A 21,751-nucleotide genomic window follows, 5' to 3' on the forward strand; every position below is an offset into this window, starting at 1 on the left:
ACATTTGTTAGAAATGAAATCTTTGAAAACAAACATTGAGAAACCCAGGATATAAAATTAAAAACCATGTTAATTAAAAACCATCAACAACATTTCTGCTCTGTGTCATCCTGGTTAATGAATACATCGTTCTCGTAGGAACTATTGAATTGGGAGGAATTTTTTTTTTTTTAAAATCCACTGTGTGTGAAAATTCTACAGATTTTTAACAGAAGGTAAAAGTGCATTTTTCTTTTTCTTGGCAGCTGAAAGGAATATAAAACAACAGATTGACTTTCTGGGCATGAGTCTCAGGATGAGAAAAATAGAGAGTCACATATTATAGATGAGAAGGAAAAAAAGACCACACAAAATCTCATGAATCATGTGTAATATCCAAATTCTAAGCTATCGAGACTTCCTCGCCGGAAAATATACAGTAAGGGAAGTTGCACATTTGATTTTCAGGAGTCTCTTCCCCTCTTCCAGCTTAGTAAACACATTATGTGGAATATCCCACGGCTTCTACCAGGTTTAATAATGTATTCCGCCATTTTTTAGTTGATTAAAAATGACCACGATTCTAAGCTGATCTGGAAAATGAGCTCTGGCCTGGAAATGATGTCCTCTTCCCCTGATCGATGACTGGGACGTGCATTCCCCTTTCGACACACCCTACAAGACTTTGCCATGATGGAAATTATGAGCAGAGAGAAAACAGACACGTATGCTGGTGGTGGTTCTTGCTTCCAGAAATTTTTGTCACATTTACTGCTCAGTTCGGGTTCGCCGGTCTGTCTCTGCCCACGGAGAGCTCCTGCTTCCTTTCACTGTAATTTTTCCTTTCACTTTGATCTCTCGAGCAGTTGGCTGTTCGAAATGTCCCACCTGGCAACCTATCGGGGACAAAGTACCCTAATGTCTTCATCTGCACCCACATGAAATTTCCTCTGCACCAGGAGTAGGGCTGCCGGTGATCACAGGCTTCCTTCAGTCTCACCACATGGCTTTCCAAAGTGTCCCATGAGAGGAACCGCTAAGAGCTCGCCGCTGAGAGGGCACAGACTTCTCATCAGCAGATCACACGCCACAGAGCCTCTCCAGCCCATTAGGGGTTCTGCTCTGACGTCACCTACACGCATTCACCTTCACACCGACTCCTCAGTCATTGAGGATGGCCGCTTGGTAGGCTTGAAAAAATGGGCTCTTTGGGATGACCCAGCTAGGGCACATAGTGGTGGGACAGTCCAGCCACTAACTCCATCTTCATCTCCTGCCTGTGTCTATGCACAGAGGATCATTCCGTTGAAACCCACCCATGCCGGCACTGCGTGGAAGACAGCATGACTCGCTTGTTCTTCTGGCTTTGCCAAAGTATGTGCAAGGCTGGGTCATATGGTGTCCCAAGCTAAATATACAAGCTAAACATACTGCCACCCAGCAAATGTCCTGCTTCCTGGACCAAGCTTCTGGGCACCTAAAATCATGGGTGGGAAGTGAGGAAACCTTGAAGAACTGAGAATTTGAGGAAGAACAGAACCTCCATCCCATTTCCCAAACTGTTGTGGACTCAACCAAGGACGGGTGAGTAATTCACCGTATGCAGATGAAAGACACAAAGTGCCCTGGGTTCTACGCTTACTGTCTACCATCTGCTTGGTTCCTACAGTGTCAAAGAACAGAAGACACAGTTGTGTAGAGTACGCATAAAAGATTCGTGCCCCAATGTCCTTTTGTCATCTTCTCTTGTTTTTTTCATTTTCTGTATTCTTACACTGGAAGACTACTTCCTTATCTTTAAACTTCTCTAACCTGTACCCTATGTAAATATTTTGGACTATTAATCTCCCTTGGATCAACAGGATTATTCTCATTTTAGCAGTATTTCATGGATGTTCATACCTAACACATTGGTTGAGTCCTATTTTCTCATTTTCACGTAACCTTTCTTTCCTAAAGTATTAATATTTGGAATTACATTTTAGGGGTGCCTGGGTGGCACAGCCGGCTAAGCATGTGACTCTTGCTTTTTGGCTCAGGTCATGATCTTGGGGTTGTGAGACCAAGTATCAAGTCCATTTCCACGTTCAGTGCAAAGTCAGCTTGAGATTTCGTTCTTCGTTGCCCCTCCCCCAATTTGTACCCACGCTCTCAAATATACACCATAAATCTTTTTATTTATTTTTTTAAAGAATTTAATTTTTCAAAGATTTTTTTTTATTTATCAGAGAGAGAGAAAGAGAGTATAAGCCAGGGGAGTGGCAAGGAAAGGGAGAAGCAGGTGCCCACTGAGCCGAGAGCTCAACTAGGACATCGATCCCAGGACCTGCGGACCATGATCTGAGCCCTTCGGCAGGCGCCCAACCCACTGAGCCACCCAGGGGCCCCAAGTTAAATTTTTAAAAAGAATTACATTTTAATTGTGAACAATGTGCGATTCCAGTTGTATTTTAACTTGATTTCAAATTTAATTTCTTCATGTTCAGAGAGGGGGACGGCATACGCTTATTGTACTGAGACATGGCGCGGGGATACATTCATCATGTTTCTTATTTGAATACTCTGTGTACTCTCCTATCAATGGGGAAAAGTTTTATTATGTATCTATTTTACCACCTGTTAATTGTGCTGTTTAAATTATCGATATATTTTGCTTTAATCTCCCTTGCTCTATTTTTTTCAATTTTTTTTTTTGTTTTTTTCTTGTTCTTTTAGTTACTATGGCACTTTGATCTTCTTGTATTTAGTTTTTTTAAGTCTTCTTTATTTGAGAGAAAAAGAAAGGAAATGAGTAATGGGGAGGGGCAAAAGGACAGAGAGAAGCAGGTTTCCCACTGAACAGGAAGGCTGATGTGGGGCTTGAGCCCAGGACCTGGAGATCATGACCCAAGCCGAAGGCAGACAGCTCACTGACTAAGCCATCTGGGGGCCCCAATTTTCTTGTTTTTAGTAAAATTGTTCGTTGCATACAAGTTTAGACTTTTTTAAAAAGATTTTACTCATTAATTTGACAGACAGAAATCACAAATAGGCAGAGAGGCAGGCAGAGAGAGAGGGAAGCAGGCTCCCTGCTGAACAGAGAGCCCGATGCGGGGCTCAATCCCAGGCCCCTGGGATCTTGACCTGAGCTGAAGGCAAAGGCTTTAACCCACTGAGCCACCCAGGTGCCCCAAGTTAAGACTTTTGAGTATTTTCTTAGTTGAATATCTTGTTTTGTATTATTCAGTGTCCTTTGTCTCTGTTAATCATATTTGCCTTATAAACTTTTCTCTAACAATGATAATGACCATCTAGAATGTTTCCATTATTCAAGCTTTACACTCTAAACCTCAATCGGCATCATAGGCACAGACACATACACACACAAATAAAACACATAGTACCTTCTAAAGTTCATTCCAATAATCTACATTTTTTGTAATAGTTTAGTTATATGTTATATATATAATATATATATATATCATATATATAGTTTACATATATAGATTATATATAGCTTCTATAATATATATAGTAAGTATATTTTATATATATAGATAGATAGATAGTTTATACAGATAGTTTAGTTATATGTTATAGTTAGTTTAGTTATATGTATACTTCCATGATAGTAAAACCCAACCATAATGTAATCAGGTAAAAACCGTAAGTCTACGGGTTCAATGTCAGACAGAACTGAGGCAAGCGTGAGAGGCCTGTCCTCCAGACTTTAACAAAAGAATTGAAACCATACGCCTCCTGAGTGTGGTTTGTACACACTGGGTAGTGATTACCCCAGATTAAAGATCACTGGTCAACGTCTTGGGTCAAATGACTGGCTGTGGTGTTAGCATTTATTCTAGGGCTGGTGGCATTGTTTGGTGCCTAAATGATGAGTTCAAAGCGCAACGACGGGGCCGGGAGAATATTGGAACCTATTCATGCTGACCTATTATTTTATCGTCCCCACATATCCCTCATAAAAACGCCCGTTATAAAATATATTTATTTTTATGTTTTCATACATTGTAATAAAATATTTATGTTTTGATACATTGTAATAAAAATACAGTAACTCGGAAAAAGGGGCTACACAAGTAACTACTGTTTCAGAAATTAGGAATAAAAGTCACTTTTCCGTTTATCCACAAATGTGGTCGTAGAGAAGGATACTGATACGATCAACATTTTCAGAAAAACCTCTTGTGTTGAGGATAAGATTCTTGGCCCAGATGAAATATAAATACTCTTTCAAGGAAGAAAACATAATAATGTACATTTTTCAGTTGTTGAAGTGTTTACTTATATACTTTAAAAAGGATAATCGTTGTCAGCCTCTGATACCGAGATGTAATTGAAAACATTTGTAAGAGCAATAAAAGATTTTTACGTTAATATGTCAACTTTACACACAACTGAAAGCTATGTCATTTTCTGATGCTGTAATGAAAGAGTCCACATTCTAACTCAAAATGTGTGTCAGTTTCTAATGAAAAAGTGTCAGACTCCTATTAGTTACAAACACTCCCGTTTAAATAGTAAATAAGATATCCTGAAACAATCTATGACCGGGTTGAAAAACGTGCCATGACCAAGAAGGATTCAACCAAAACATGCAAGGATCCAAAACATCTGTGCAGATATTCACCATCATGTCGGAGGTGTTTGCTCATGCACAGAGAAAGGAATAAGACAATTAGAGGCGTAAGGATTGGGGAGGTGAGGGAAGAAATCGAAGTTGTTTTGCAAATGGTAGAGAACCAATGATCCCAGTAACAAACTATAGAATAATCCAGTCGAAGAAGTAACATACAGAAGTAATCAATGTATCCCAAATTTGATGTAGGAAAAAACTCTATGCAAATAAAAAAAAAACCCAAGAAAGATAATATACTTAAGAATAACTTTAAAAGGGACGCCTGGGTATCTCAGTGGGTTGAGCTTCTGCCTTTGGCTCAGGTCATGATCTCAGGGTCCTGGGATCGAGCCCCGCATCGGGCTCTCTGCTTAGCGAGGAGCCTGCTCCCCCCCCTCTCTCTGCCTGCTTCTCTGCCTGCTTGTGATCTCTCTCTCTGTCATATAAATAAATAAGATCTTAAAAAAAAATCACAAATAACCTTAAAAAAGAGATGTGCAGAAAGAAATCCATAAATGAAAGACTTTACAGATCTCTGAAAAGTAAACTGAAGAAATGGACAAACATACATGAACAGGAAGATTCAAAATCATACAGTTGTGCCCTTCGGTGACTTAATTTCCAGAATTACCATGATCTCCACGCTCTGATAATTTCTATAATTCCTGTAATCTGCATAGAGAAACGATCACAAACGACTGTCCGGACTTAGATCAAAGGACGTGGAAGTTCGCGCGGGACCAAAGAAGAGGGCAAGGACGGATTTTGGGGGTGTTTTATGTTGTTTTTACACATGGAGCAGTTTCCGACAGGAGTGCACGCCGACACAGGGAGTCACGCAGACCCGCACTGAGCGTGAGGCCTGATGCGGGGCTGGATGCCCCCATCGCACGCGGGATCCTGGCCTCACCCAAAACCGGGAGTGCGAGGCTTAATCCGCTGCGCCCTGTGGTGCCCCTATTTGGTGAGACATCCTGGCCCGGTGCGCAGGGGAAGGCGTGTGCACGACGGTCCCCTGAGAGTCTTGTGTCCTTCCTACCCAAGGGCAACCTCATACGAATGCGGCACCCGAGCACAGGCGGCTGCCATGCACCTGCAGGAGCCGCTCCTTCCTCAGCTGATGGAGAAGCAGCCCCGAAACCCGAGGGTCCGCACGAGCCAAGCACACGTACAGTGGACAGCGTTGTGCACTGTGCAAGCTGGGGGACACTCAGCGTCTGCATCAGTCTCACCTTGCGAGGGCCCTCCTGGGGTTCTCGATGGCACAGACTGCAGTAGATGAGTGTGTGCGTGTGTGCCTGCGTGCCTGCGTGTGTGTGCGTGTGCACGTGTACCTACCCAGGGATGAATGCACGCGCTCAGTCCCCCAGGAAACAGGCCTTTAGCACCTGCAACCCAAACAGTGAGAGGCCATCTTCCTCTGGCCAGGAAAAGCAGTCGATGTCAGAGTCGGTCCAGGAAAATTAGTGGATGGAAGAGTCAATCCAGGACACACAGTGGATGGAAGAGTCAATCCAGGACACAGAGTGGATGACCGAGTCAATCCAGGACACACAGTAGATGACCGAGTCAATTCAGGACACACAGTAGATGACCGAGTCAATTCAGGACACACAGTGGATGACCGAGTCAACCCAGGACATACAGTGGATGAGAAAGTCAATCCTTTACACCCGCTACATGAAAGGGCCAGCCCAGGACACACAGTGAGTCATCGCAGAAAACACAGTAAAGGACATGGTGACCAAAGCGAATATAGCGGATGACAGAGTCATGCCACAACCACAATCCAGAACACACAGTGGATGGAAGAGTCAATCCAGGACACACAGTGGATGACCGAGTCAACCCAGGACAAACAGTAGATGACCGAGTCAATTCAGGACACACAGTGGATGACCGAGTCAATTCAGGACACACAGTAGATGACCGAGTCAATTCAGGACACACAGTAGATGACCGAGTCAATTCAGGACACACAGTGGATGACCGAGTCAACCCAGGACATACAGTGGATGAGAAAGTCAATCCTTTACACCCGCTACATGAAAGGGCCAGCCCAGGACACACAGTGAATCATCGCAGAAAACACAGTAAAGGACATGGTGACCAAAGCGAATATAGCGGATGACAGAGTCATGCCACAACCACAATCCAGGACACAGAGTGGATGACCGAGTCAAACCAGGACAAACAGTGGATGACTGAGTCAACCCAGGACAAACAGTGGATGACCGAGTCAAACCAGGACACAGAGTGGATGACCGAGTCAACCCAGGACATACAGTGGATGAGAAAGTCAATCCTTTACACCCGCTACATGAAAGGGCCAGCCCAGGACACACAGTGAGTCATCGCAGAAAACACAGTAAAGGACATGGTGACCAAAGCGAATATAGCGGATGACAGAGTCATGCCACAACCACAATCCAGAACACACAGTGGATGGAAGAGTCAATCCAGGACACACAGTGGATGACCGAGTCAACCCAGGACAAACAGTGGATGACCGAGTCAATCCAGGACACACAGTGGATGACCGAGTCAAACCAGGACACAGAGTGGATGACAAAGTCAATCTGGTACACCCAGTACGTGCAAGGGCCTGCCCAGGACCACATCGAGTCATCCCAGAACACATTGTAAAGAACACGGTGACCGAAGCGTATATAGCGGATGAGAGAGTCATGACACAACCCACAATGCATAACCAAGTCATTCCTGGAAAACCAATGACAGAGTCACTCCAGGAAAAACAGTCGATGATCCAACCATTCCAGGGAAAATAGTAGATGACCTACTCATTCTAGGAAAACTAGTCAAGGACAGAGTCCATCCAGGAAAAATAGTCGATAACCTATTCATTCTAGGAAAACCAGTCGATGACTGATGTATTCTAGGAAAAACAATCAATGACAGAGTCATTCAAGGAAAAGCAGTGGATTGACAGAGTCATTCCGAAAAAACAATTGATCACTGTTTCAATGTAGGAAGAGCAGCCTATGATGAAGCCACTCCAGGACTGATAACCAAGTCATTTTAGGAAACACAGTGGACGACCAACGCCTTCCGGGAGTTCATTTAGGAAAACCAGGGGATGACTGACTCATTCAGGAAAATTAATCAATGACCGAGTCATTTCAGGAAAAACAATCAATGACCGAGTCATTCCCGCATAAAGCGTTGGAGCCGTCACAGAGCGAACAGGAGAGTCTGCGTCGGAGCGGGAAAGAGCCGATGACTCGGCTGATGTAAAGAGTTGGATAAAATGACTGAAACGGCCAAGACAAGGAAATCTAGACTGTGAGCAAATCGCCCCAAAGAAACCACACGATGACGTCACAGCAGACAGAGAGTTCTTGCCGGAGACTGGAACGGGATGACCAGGTTATTCTACGGACAACAGTCAGGGACTATGGCAGGGAAAGGGCGCGTGAAGGAGTCGCTCCAGAGGAACAGCCAAGGACACAACCGGTCAAGGAATCAGGGACTCCAGAAAAGAGCCAAAGACCTCCAGGAAAAAGAATAGATGACCGAGTCGTTCTAGGATAAACAGCTGATGACCGAGCCATTCTAGGCCAATCAGTGATGACTGAGTCACTCCAGGGAAATGAGTCGATGACCGAGTCATTCCAGGGACATCAGTTGATGACTGAGTCATTCCAGGAAAACTAGTCAATGACCGAAGCACTCCAGGGAAATCAGTCGATGACCGAGTCTTTCCAGGGAAACGAGTCGATGACCGAGTCATTCCAGGACAATCAGTCGATGACTGAGTGATTCCAGGAAAACTAGTCAATGACCAAAGCACTCCAGGGAAATCAGTCGATGACCGAGTCTTTCCAGGGAAACGAGTCGATGACCGAGTCATTCCAGGGCAATCAGTCGATGACTGAGTGATTCCAGGAAAACTAGTCAATGACCAAAGCACTCCAGGGAAATCAGTCGATGACCGAGTCTTTCCAGGGAAACGAGTCGATGACTGAGTCATTCCGGGGCAATCAGTCGATGACTGAGTGATTCCAGGAAAACTAGTCAATGACCAAAGCACTCCAGGGAAATCAGTCGATGACCGAGTCTTTCCAGGGAAACGAGTCGATGACTGAGTCATTCCAGGGCAATCAGTCGATGACTGAGTGATTCCAAGAAAACTAGTCAATGACCAAAGGACTCCAGGGAAATCAGTCGATGACCAAGTCTTTCAGGGAAATGAGTCGATGACCGAGTCATTCCAGGACAATGAGTCGATGACTCAGTCACTCCAAGGGAAATGAGTCGAGGACCGAGTTGTTCCAGGAAAATCAGTCAATGACCAACTCACTCCAGGGCAATCAGTTGATGACGGAGGTATTCTAGGGAAATGAGTCAATGAACGAGTCACTCCAGGGAAAAGAGTGGATGGCCCATTTATTTTAGGACAAACAGCTGAGAACCAAATCAGCCCAGGGGAAAAGGCCGATGACCCAGTTATTCCTGGGGAAACCGTCAGTGACAGCAACAGTCCAGGGACAAGATCGGAAAGGGCGGGCGGTGACTCTCTGCCCAGAGAACCCAGCCTGTGGGCAGAACGCTGCCAGAGGCGACTGATGGAGACACGGCAGTGAGCGACCCCGGAGTCTGGGAAGCCAGTGTCCAAGTGAGTCCGTACGTCATGGGGAAGAGCCACCCGCCCACTGCAGGGAAAGCAGTTTATGACCCAAAGCCAGCCCAGGGGACACCATCCAAGACTGACTCAGGCAGGGAAAAGAGTCGATGACCGATCATCCAGGGCACACAGTCGATGACCGAGTTCAGGAGAGCGTGGATGACGTCGTCACCCGGGGAGACGGCAGATCAACGAGGATGAGCTGCTCCAGGGGAAGGAGCGGAAGAGAACTCAAGGGAAAAGAGTCGACGACCGAGCTCGCTCGCGGAATCAGTAATCAGCCGACGACTACGCGGGCACAGGAGACACGGCGCATCACTGAGTCGGTCGGGAGAACTAGAGCATGACGTCATTGCTTTCCCTGGGGCAGACGGCTGATAACGAGTGCGTCCAGCAAATACCAGGGAGGTCCAGTTATTTCAGAGGGAAAAGCTGATGACGGAACCAGCGCAGGGGACACAGTCGATGACCGAGCAGCGCAGACAACCTAGTTGATGACAGAGCGGGTGCAGCCGACCTATGTATGACCGAGCAGGCGGAGAGGACCTAGTCGATGACCGATCTCGCGCAGGACAGGTAGTCGATGCCCGAGAAGGCGCAGTGGATCTAGTCGATTACCGATCACACGCAGGACATCTAGTCGATGACCGAGCAAGCGCAGGACAGATACTCGATGCCTGACCTGGCGCAGTGGATCTAGTCAATGACCGATCACGCGCAGGACATCGAGTCGATGACCGAGTCGGCGCAGTACACATAGTCGATGACCGACCAGGTGGAGGAGACGTAGTCAATGACCGAGCAAGCACAGCGTACAGGGTCGTGGACTGAATCAGAGGAGGAGAAATAGTCGATGCCCGAGTCCCTGCAGACAACAGAGCTGGTCACATCCATTCTGCCGAATGACCCCGTAACACGAAAATCCTCTCCGATCGGCGGAAAACCGGCGCGTCCTTCCCCGAAGCACGCGAGGAGCGCGCGCCGAGCTCCGTCCACCTGCACGACCAGCGGCCGCGACATTCCCGGGAACAGAGCGGACGACCCGGCTTCAGGCGGAGGGACCGCGTCCGTCCAGGCAGACCGGGTTCCCAGCGGAGAGACCGTCGGCCCCGGACCGCGGGCGCGGCTCGGGCATCGCGAGCGAACAGCGCGACGACAGCGCCGTAGCGCGTCCGTCCGTCAGCTCAGGGCAGGCGGGAGGCCGGGGCGGCGCCAGGACGCACAGCTGAGCGCCGAGAGCCGACGGCTACGCCAGGAAGAGCAGTGGATCACCGAGTCCATCGAGCTGAGCCAGGGAAAACTATCGATCCCCGATGACTCGATTCCCCGCGGTCCAGGAAAACCAGTGGATCGCCGAGTCACCGCCGAGGAAACACCTGCTCCGCTGGGCTGACCGCTGTGGAGCCCAAACCGCACAAGCGGCGGCGAAGAGCCGGCGGCGGAGGCTCCCGACTCTTCCCAGCATCTGCTCCCGCCGCGGCCGGACATTGACGCCCGCCGGAGCCAAGTCAGCACCGAGTCGCCGTTCCCGCGGCAGAGAACGGCGGCTGCGAGACGGGACCGCGCAGGGACACAGCCGAGTGTCCGCGGGAACGACCCCGGGGGTAGAGACCGAGCGGACGGGACCGAGCAGGTGCACAGCCGAGTGTCCGCGGGACATGCCCGGCGGTAGAGACCGAGCGGACGGGACCGAGCAGGTGCACGGCCGAGTGTCCGCGGGGATGTCCCCGGGGGTAGAGACCGAGCGGACGGGACCGAGCAGGTGCACAGCCGAGTGTCCGTGAGGACGTCCCCGGGGGTAGAGACCGAGCGGACGGGACCGCGCAGGGACACAGCCGAGTGTCCGCGGGGACGTCCCCGGGGGTAGAGACCAAGCGGACGCGATCGCGCAGGTGCACAGCCGAGTGTCCGTGAGGACGTCCCCGGGGGTAGAGACCGAGCGGACGAGACCGCGCAGGGACACAGCCGAGTGTCTGCGGGGACGTCCCCGGGGGTAGAACCGAGCGGACGGGACCGAGCAGGTGCACAGCCGAGTGTCCGTGAGGACGTCCCCGGGGGTAGAGACCGAGCGGACGAGACCGCGCAGGGACACAGCCGAGTGTCCGCGGGGACGTCCCCGGGGGTAGAGACCGAGCAGACGGGACCGCGCAGGGACACAGCCGAGTGTCCGTGAGGACGTCCCCGGGGGTAGAGACCGAGCGGACGGGACCGCGCAGGTGCACAGCCGAGTGTCCGTGAGGACGTCCCCGGCGGTAGAACCGAGCGGACGGGACCGAGCAGGGGCACAGCCGAGTGTCCGCGGGGACGTCCCCGGGGGTAGAGACCGAGCGGACGGGACCGCGCAGGGACACAGCCGAGTGTCTGCGGGGACGTCCCCGGGGGTAGAGACCGAGCAGACGGGACCGAGCAGGTGCACAGCCGAGTGTCCGTGAGGACGTCCCCGGGGGGGGTAGAGACCGAGCGGACGGGACCAAGCAGGTGCACAGCCGAGTGTCCGTGAGGACGTCCCCGGGGGTAGAGACCGAGCGGACGGGACCGAGCAGGTGCACAGCCGAGTGTCCGCGGGGACGTCCCCGGGGGTAGAACCGAGCGGACGGGACCGCGCAGGGACACAGCCGAGTGTCCGCGGGGACGTCCCCGGGGGTAGAGACCGAGCGGACGCGATCGCGCAGGTGCACAGCCGAGTGTCCGTGAGGACGTCCCCGGGGGTAGAGACCGAGCGGACGGGACCGCGCAGGGACACAGCCGAGTGTCCGCGGGGACGTCCCCGGGGGTAGAGACCGAGCGGACGGGACCGCGCAGGGACACAGCCGAGTGTCTGCGGGGACGTCCCCGGGGGTAGAGACCGAGCAGACGGGACCGCGCAGGTGCACAGCCGAGTGTCCGTGAGGACGTCCCCGGGGGTAGAGACCGAGCGGACGGGACCGAGCAGGTGCACAGCCGAGTGTCCGTGAGGACGTCCCCGGGGGTAGAGACCGAGCGGACGAGACCGCGCAGGGACACAGCCGAGTGTCCGCGGGGACGTCCCCGGGGGTAGAGACCGAGCGGACGCGATCGCGCAGGTGCACAGCCGAGTGTCCGTGAGGACGTCCCCGGGGGTAGAACCGAGCGGACGGGACCGAGCAGGGGCACAGCCGAGTGTCCGCGGGGACGTCCCCGGGGGTAGAGACCGAGCGGACGGGACCGAGCAGGTGCACAGCCGAGTGTCCGCGGGGAACTCCCCGGGGGTAGAGACCGAGCGGACGCGATCGCGCAGGTGCACAGCCGAGTGTCCGCGGCGACGTCGTCCAGAGGTAGAGACCGATGGGCAGGGACCCCGCAATGTATAACCACGCAGAACCCGCACACGTGACGCAGTGTCCCAAAGACACAGTGATTCTCCCTTTACCTAACTCTGTCCCCTAGTCTTGCCCTAGACCCTGACTCAGCTCTCAGGAGCTCCCACACTGCGTTCCCTCGTCCCATGCAGGACTCTAGGGAAAATCCTACAAAGCTCTGCTGCTCCCCCTTGGAGCTCACCCTCTGCGACCTCCAGACCCCAGGTCAGCCGCAAGCACAGCTCTTCAGATTCCTCCTCCGCCCAGATGTGCCAAGCACCTTGACCCCCAGCGGGAGCCAACCCAGTGCTTCCTCTTCTCCTGCCCCCGACAGGACACTCCTGCTGCCTCGTCCTCAAACCCTGAAACCCAGCCTTGCCTCAGCTTCGGCTGCAAGAGGCAGGGTCCTTCGCCATGAACCCGACAAGAGCCAAGTGTCCTGGGTCCCTTGGCTGTGTTCATCTCTGTTTGATCGGCGCCCCAGATGCGCTAACATCCACTGCTTTGAAAGGAACGTGACCATTAGAATCGGATCCTCTTCCCGATGGAATTCTGCACCTAGAACGTCTGCTCTGCCCCAAATACCCGGTACACGCATCTATGCAACCAGCCACTCCGTGTTCTTTGTCTGCACAGAGCTCAACCCCTTGGGGGATAGTCTGGAAACGTCATGCGAGAGGCACACATCCCATGGCCCACACCGTTTCAGACAGCACGACACGCTGAGTGGGCTTTTCACTAAGATTTTTGTGTATCAGCTGACCCCGAAGTCCGTCTGTCCTTCTTCTGAACTGTGTACACCTGCGATTTTACAAAAATAACGGGTCCCCTTTTCATAAATAATTAACAACTTATTGGCTCTGGAACGCAGGCATGACGCTTGGTACATGTTTCCTCTCGTCGAATGCACCACTAGATACATTTACACATTTACAGCCCCAAAATGACTTAAAAATAATGCAAATGTATGCGCACGGGTAACAGAAAGTCTGGTAATGAGGTGAACTCCAGGATACACTTGTCTGCTCAGTTTTCCTCTAACAGTATATATGTTTCATTAATTACTAAACTCTTGTGCAATTTGCTTATAAATATGACTGAAGGTAGGGTTTTTTTTTTTTTTTAACATATTCCAAATAGAGAGCCACTGATGACAGAATCAGTTACCAAATAAATTAATTTTGTGTTTTCCCTACGGAGCTGCACTGTTGGCTTGATGCCATATATATTTATTCTTTATTATTCATTACATACTTAATATTGGCTGGCATATATAAATTCAGATACTCCTACATCTGTTGGTAGTATCTTGTTTAATAAATTCATCTACTTTTTCAGCTGTGCTAGTGTTTAAACATTATCTAGTTTGATGATTAAAAATGTTACATTGTATCTGCTTTAATAGTTAAGATATGATCTACTTTAACAGGAACTTTATGGAAAGTTTTGGCTTCTGGTAAGGTACACACAGACATCACTGTACAAACACTGTCCTTTCTCACAAAAGATTATTATGATGAATATTTAATCCCTTTCCTCAACTCCTCCCACTCGTTAGGATTTTACTGGGATGCCTTCAATTTGCATGTTTGTGCCTTTTATAAAATTAAATATTCAAATGCAGGACAAGGGACTATCTCTATAAATGCTCGGGCTTGATATGTTGTCCTTGGGATTTCACAGATTCCTGCATACACGTTCTCAATCTTTCTTACTCAATTTATTTCTATGAAGTGATCATTATCAGCATTATTAGGAGCTGGTAATTTTCTGCATTGTTTTCGGTGAAATTATGACTCCTGCAGAGAAGCAAAAATATTGATTTGTGGATTAACCTGTATTGATGTTGTTTTCGCTTAAGATGGACTTAATTTCATTTTGCCTTTACTTCTCCTCCAGTAGACTGAAGAGCAAATTAATTCTGTCTCATATTTTCATATGAAAAGAAATTTTATCAGCGACGCCTGGGTGGCTCAGTGGGTTAAGCGTCTGCCTGTGGCTCAGGTCAGGATCCCAGGTTCCTGCTTGTGCTCTGTGACAAATAAATAAACAATATCTTTGTAAAAAAAAATAATAATAAAAGGATTTTTTTATCATCGACTTTCGTGTTTCCTTATCTAAAGTAAACAAAAAGAGTTTAGTAAGAGGGATTAAAACTGAGGTCACCATCTTGTACCCAAATGGAACAGACATCTTCCAGAGTCACGATCAGACTTGATTGTTGTTGTGGGTCAATAATATTTATCATTTATAAGCAGTTTCTCTATCTGTTTCAGTTAGATTTTCTTTGCCTTTTTCTTTAAGTTCCTCACGCCCAGCACGAAGTAGGGCTTGAACTCACCACCTCAAAACCTGAGCGGTGATCGGCCTACTCGACCGAGCCACCCAGGCGCCCCTGGATTTTTTTGTTGGTAAGGGCTGCTGTACTTATCAAATGTCTACGTGACATCCACAGGCATAGTAATCCCATAGATAGGACTCGCGTCCCACTTTTATGGTCATAATTATATTGATATAATTCCTGAAGTTGAAACTTTGTTCATTTATGAAATTGTACTTGATCGTATCATTCTTTGTAGCTGTACGTCTCTAATACCTGCCAACATTTTAGGCAGAGGTTCCACCTGTATTCATAAAGAAAAGTACTCTATGTCCTTTTAAATTTTCTCATCCCATCTTTTCATTCCTGTGATTCTACTCGTGTATAAAATGAATTGACCATTGACATATTTTCTATTGGAAGATGGCCTATATGCAACCCCAAAAAAGCTACTGGTGATCCCCTATTTGCCTAAAAGCCGGGCATGAATTTGCAAAGGTGCCTCTCCTCACCCCCCTTCCCCCGGAAGGAGAAACGTTAAGTCTCTTTGAGGACTTCAGACCCCACAAGCCTGAAGAAGGCACCAGGGGCATCTACCTGACAAATGCCGCTGGCCAGCCTTTTCCCCCACCCGGTGACGCCCTACCCGGTTTCCCTTTGCCATTTCTCCCCAGTACCCTGTTCCTTGGAGACGCTGTAGAGCTGAAACTCTAAGGCACCCGGGGGAACTCATTTTCCCTGCCGATCTCCCAAGCGCGCGCGTGCGTGTGCGAGCAGGAGGTGTGCATGTTAATACACTTTTTTGTTTTCCCCTTGTTAATCTGCCTTTTGTAACCAGGTGTGAGCCAAGACATCCGAGCGGTAGGCAGAGAGACAATTCCGTTCCTCCCCTACACTGCGGTCTCCGGTATTTTAAACGGGAGCTTCTCAAACTCGAGTTGCGTGAAGGACCACCTGGAAAGCTGCTTACATGACAGATTCCTCTGGGCCTCCTCCCTGCAGCAAATGTACTCGGTTCAGGGAGACCGATGGGGGGTCCTGACGATTTCGGTTTCTAACAAGCTGCCAGGTGGGGGGCCCATCCCCACTCTTAGAAATGCCATAAATGATGCTGGAATTCTTAACTAAGTACATAGAAACCAGCCATTAAGGCATCTACTAAATGAAGTATGTTAGTAGTGTATTTTTTTTTTTAAAGATTTTGTTTGTTTATTGGAGAGGGAGAGAGAGCACAAGCAGGGGAAGCAGCAGAGGGAGGGGGAGAAGCAGGCGCTCCATGGAGCAGGGAGCCCGACGCGGGGCTCCATCCCAGGACCCTGGGATCATGACCTGAGCCAAAGGCAGACGCTTCACTGACTGAACGACCCAGATTGTTTCTGTTTTTGTTTTGTTCTGTTTTGTTTTTAAAGCTTAAAGTTTCCTACATTCTCCATGTCAATTCTGAAAGGTTACGTTTTCTCAGGAATCAAGCACTTTCCCTGAATTATCCAGTAAGTGGCACATCATATTCTCCTATAACTCCTCTCTCAGACGGGTCACCTTTTCTTGAATCAAGGCCCATCTCTGCATCTCCGTAACTTTCCAAATAGTTTAGAAGGTCTGCGCTACTTTGGACAGTTCAAAGAAAATCTGGGGAGGTTCATTTGGTTTCATCTTGACGTTTCCAATGATGAAAGGCTGTTATTTTCCCATCAATTAAATCACTTCTTACTAGAGACATTATTATTATCTGGATATATACCAAATCCAGCAGCTGGGGAAAGAGATTTCTCACAGTTAACGCGTAAAAAGGGAATCCGTTATTGCCACAAAGCATGTTTTCTGTCCCAAGAACCACAGGCTGCGTACGAGTAGATTATGTAGACACCAGCTATGGCGTGAATTCTATGCTACGAAGGTCCAGTGTGGAATCCCCACATGTAGATACTACAACAGAACGCTAGGAATCCTGCACGCCCGAGCCAGCAAACTGGTCTTTGCATCACCTCCATGGGCTGAGCTCAGCACCTGCAAATATCTGCAGAGGGTCACACCGTGGTGGCCCAGGAGAGACATCTGCTCAGACTCTGAAACTCACCAGTGAACCCTACAACGGTGGATTTTCCAGCCTTTGTAGGACGCCTCCCCATGAGGAATGGTCTTCCATTCAATGCCTCCAGGTTAAAACTGGATACAGTTGTTTTTGTGGCTCTTACCAGCAACCCCCACTCTGGGCTGTGGAACGATGTACTCTTCTACGGGGAAATGTGTCAAGGGGCTATGTCGATGGTTCCCAGGAGGAGGTCTCCATAAACACATAATGCCTCTCGCGAGGCGCATTTTGAGAAGACTCTGGCGTATTCACATCCATCCACCGCACCCAGGTTCCCATCTACCTGCAAATGTATTTCCTGAACAGTCTGCAAAAAGCGACCCGGCCGTAATGGCGTTGCTTGCTTCCAACGGGTGATGGTCCAAATGGTAGGGATGATCCAAATGGTAGGGAACGTATGGGTTCAGGGAGTGCTGGATGATTCCCACCCTGCAGCTTTAAAGATTGACAAAATATGCCTCCAGTGTCCACTCCGAGACCCAAGATGTCTGCAGCTTTTGTGTCTGTCTCTACAGAGATGTCGCCGAGATGGCTTTTGGTTCAATGCCAACTGTTGTCTTTTTATTGATTGATTTATTTTAATTACGAGCCGGGGCACCTGGGTGGCTCAGTCTGTTGAGGGCCTGACTCTTGGTTCTGGCAAACGTCATGATCTCAAGGTCATGGGATCAAGTCCCGCGTCAGGCTCTGTGCTCAGACGGTGGCCTCCTTGAGAATTTCTCTTTCTCCCTCTGTCCCTCTTCCCCTACCTCCCTTCCCTCTCTAAAATAGATAAATCCTTTAAAAAAATTACAACGCCAACTTGACCCACCTGCGTCCCCCCTTCAGATCTAAGATCCCCCAAATCACAACTGAAATGATGTCACTTGCGCTATTGTGTTTGGTTACCAAATATCTTAAGGTGTGATGACCCCCAATTTTTACCTCTTATATTGTTTCTACTATTAACTGCCATTGTTACAACTATTGCAACAATATTGTTTCTATTAACTTCTGTTGTTACTGTTTCTACTATGAACTACTATTCTCCTATTAACTGCTCTCTGTGTAGGACCCTTTATTGTCATTTCCAGAAGACCACGTTATTTATGATCAACACTTTATAGGACACTCCCAACTGGGCATGACTCTGTCCAGCTCTCTGATCGTACACTTGAAATTCTTGAAAAAAGGACAAAACCATATAATATATGTCTTTTTTTCACAGTCGTGCTGTAGCTCAACATTTTTTAAATCAAACTGAATATTGGTGGATTTTTTTTTTTTTTGGATGTGTTTATGTTTTTCAAAGATCCATCATTATAAACCTTTCCTCTGGGCACCTGGGTGGCTCAGTGGGTTAAGCCTCAGGTCATGATCTCAGGGTCCTGGGATCGAGTCCCGTATCGGGCTCTCTGCTCAGCGGGGATCCTGCTTCCTCCTCTCTCTCTCTGTCTGCCTCTCTGCCTACTTGTGCTCTCTGTCTGTCAAATAAATAAATAACATCTTTAAAAAACAAAAAAACCTTTCCTCTGGAATTCTATGTAAATCCTGTTACCAACTTCTCACCATATCACCGTTCACCATTATTTCATAGCCTTTCTCTAGATGATGAAACAGATTGTCTGTACAAGGTCCCTCCTCAGCTTTTACAGTTGAGCATTAACGACAAATGACATAGGAATTATGAAGAAATTACGTCTTTGAAACTGTATCCCGTGTTTTCTTTCACGGAAATGGCAGTTTTTAACAAGCTGTTCCTGTTGAGGCGCAACTAGGTTGGTAAATAAGAACATTTGTGTTTCACGCCTGACCGAATGAACGGAGCAAAGACCAAAACAAAACAAAAAAATAAATAGAGAGAGAGAGAATAGAAAATCGAAGCATGTTATATTCTGAGCCCATCCAGGCCACAGGACTGCAAGCCCACAGAACACATAGGAGGTCACACAAAAGACTCATTTCTCCCGTTGAAACACATGACTTAGCGACCAAGCCCCACACCTGAGCAGGGAGTGATCAGTCACGTACAGGTTCCCCAAAGACAACCATGCCTACATCCACCAGTCAATCGAAAAACCCAAACAAGTAGAAAACACATTGTTGCTTCCTTTGAAGCAGGAGCGAGGACCACGGCCCCGAAATAGAATTCTCAGTCCATAGGGTCAAACCCCGTCCCAGCGGATTTTCATAAAAATCTATGCTTCAGGAATACCTCCCAGAGACAATTCTCCAACTAATGTTCTGAGCCTTTCTTCACTCTTAGAGACCGCTGAGGATTCCGAGAGAGTGAATCCCTTTATTGGTTTCCACCGTGGAAATTAAAACGGAGACAGTTCCAGAATATTTACTAGGTGATGCTATGTGAGAACATCAATAACAGATTTGTAGGAAATCAGTATATTTTGCAAAATGTAGAAGGGTGTCATTATTTGTATACTCTTGAATATCTCTTTAATGCCTGGCTTTGTAAGGGACCGGATTCTACTCTCTGCTGGAAAAACAAAGCAAAAAACAAAAACAAAAACAAAAAAACAAAAACCCACTCTTGTCTATCTATATGGTTGGAAAACAGGAGTATTTTAATAGCTTCTTCAGATAACTATGGACATTCTTCTTTGATGTTACATCCACATTCTATAAGGACTAGTTTCTTAACAATTAACTGAAGTTTGGAATCTATACTCAGTATCCATAAAAGTTTCATACGCTGTTATAGTGAAATCCGTGGGTATACCCTGCATTTCAAAAGGATATTTTGGCCATGCATGATTCCGTAACACGATGCATTATTCATGTACAAAATAATGCTTCTGTATGTTTTGCAGATCCTCTAAATACTTGGACATTGTACTACTAAAAAGTACTAAAAACCTCAGTTGTTAAAATCGCGACTGGCATCCTCAGAACGGCCTTCAAGCCGCGGGGAGCTGTCAAAGATCACTGTCACTTGTTGTTTTCGGAGTGACCGTTTCCTTGTCATCGCTTTCAAAAACCACGTCCTTCAAATTATGCAGTCTGAAGTGCACCTAGCAATCACTCTTTCGATTGGAAATGACATCCCACAAGAAAAGCGACCCACTGAACACGAGACCCAAAGACCGAGACAAGCGCTTTCCCCCACAAACCCGTGACATTGTTAGCAGCGTACACACATTCCCCGTCTGGTCACAGTGAATACTGATAAGACTTATTATACCCCCGTGTTGAGACTTGATGGCATCCAGACTGTCCCCTTGCTTCGGGAAGGGCATTCTTAAGTGAAACAGGGTTGTCATACACAAGCAACGTACAGCGGGGAAGAATGAAGCGACAATTCACACCATTTCGGATCACGGCATTGACTTGCGCCCAGGTACGAGGGCTCTGCAGGTCAGACTTCAAGAAACCACAGTTTCGTTTCTTAAGGGTCAGTGGTTCCCACCAATATTTTTTTAGTCTATATAAGAAAGCAAGTTTTTTTTTTCTTTTAAATTATTATCATATAATCATTCTTGATTGGACACATTTTGTAAAGGTCCACGACTGAGGTGTGCAAAGCGATCTTGAGCAATCCCTGGTCTCGTCCCGTGTACGAAACATCTGTATCTGCAAAACGTGGAACAAACCCTTCAGGCCAGGAAGAATCTTGGAAAGAGGAAACCGAGTTGCAAACCTGTGGCAACGCATCATTGTCTTCCAATCCCCAGAGTGAACGGTGCTAAGCTCTCACGATTCGTTGAGTCATGAATTGTAACAAAATGATTCATCTAGAGGAGGTACGAGATAGAAAAATGGCTTGCCTGCAGAAACCGAATTAAGTTGGGCTCAGGAAAAGCAGAGAATGAAGAGAGGCAGGGCTCATGGTAATCCGTCACTACATGTCTGCGGGGAGCCGGGTGGTGCCCAGAGGACTCTTAGAACAGAGTTCTTACAGGAGTCCAAAAGGCAACGCAGAAGAGGTTCGGAAAAGAGAAAAATGCAAAGCTAATCACTTGCATCATTACCTTTTCGTGAGAGAACAGGTCAGAGCAGCCAATGAACGGCTTGGACAGCGCGGATTTTTGCTAGTGGCAAATGTCTTCAAAAGCACATTTCGTACCTCCCCATCCCAACAGGCACGACACCACACGTGCTTTGGGGGTCCCTTCTGCTAACCGAGGTATGGCCGCATTCTCTACCTCTAGAACCCACTCGGGAAAAAGGATCTCCTCAGAACAGCGACGGGTCCTCCCTTCCAAAGAAACATATGCCTTCGAGAATCTTAAATGCCCACCACATGTCCCTAATCTGATGTTCTATCAAGGGACGCTTAGACCCTCCAGACTTTATCCATGAGGTGAAGCTAAGAATCCCTACATTGGGGCTATCAGACCGATGGTTATTCCAAAGTTCCATGTCCCTAGAACGTTTTCCGAGCGTCGTTCCTGGACAATCATTCTTAACTGATCACGCTGGAATTCTGCAGCCTTCCCTGAGCGCGTAAGGATGTTCCTTGTAACTCCTCCCACGACAACACGTATCCTTTGGCTTCTGGAACTTTCAACTTGGAAGACTCCATGTTCTTAATGCGGACTATTTCCAGCAGAAGTAGCAGCCAAAGCAAGTCTCAAGTCCGTCAGCACCTCATTTCCCCTGCCAGTCTTCAGCTCATACTTATGCAAATGGAACCCGTGCCTTTTGCTAGAACGCATCATTCACACCCTAAGGGCTAGGGGTCGACAACTGTTTATCGAAAAACTGCCACGCATCCAGGGCTCTGCCAGGCCCTCCCAATCCACGGCATGGCACGCTATCAAGGAACGCACAATGGAAATGAAAAGTC

The 21,751-nt window shown here is 48.0% G+C and overlaps 1 protein-coding gene across 3 annotated transcripts in view; it reads right to left on the reverse strand.

The window, feature by feature from the left end:
- Positions 1-21,751, reverse strand: part of LOC309856265 (steryl-sulfatase-like) — a 430,475-nt gene that overhangs the window by 153,283 nt on the left and 255,441 nt on the right. The gene's annotated exons all lie outside the window — the stretch shown is intronic.

This window comes from Mustela nivalis, assembly GCF_964662115.1.
Source record: "Mustela nivalis genome assembly, chromosome: X".
Lineage (NCBI taxonomy): Eukaryota > Metazoa > Chordata > Mammalia > Carnivora > Mustelidae > Mustela > Mustela nivalis.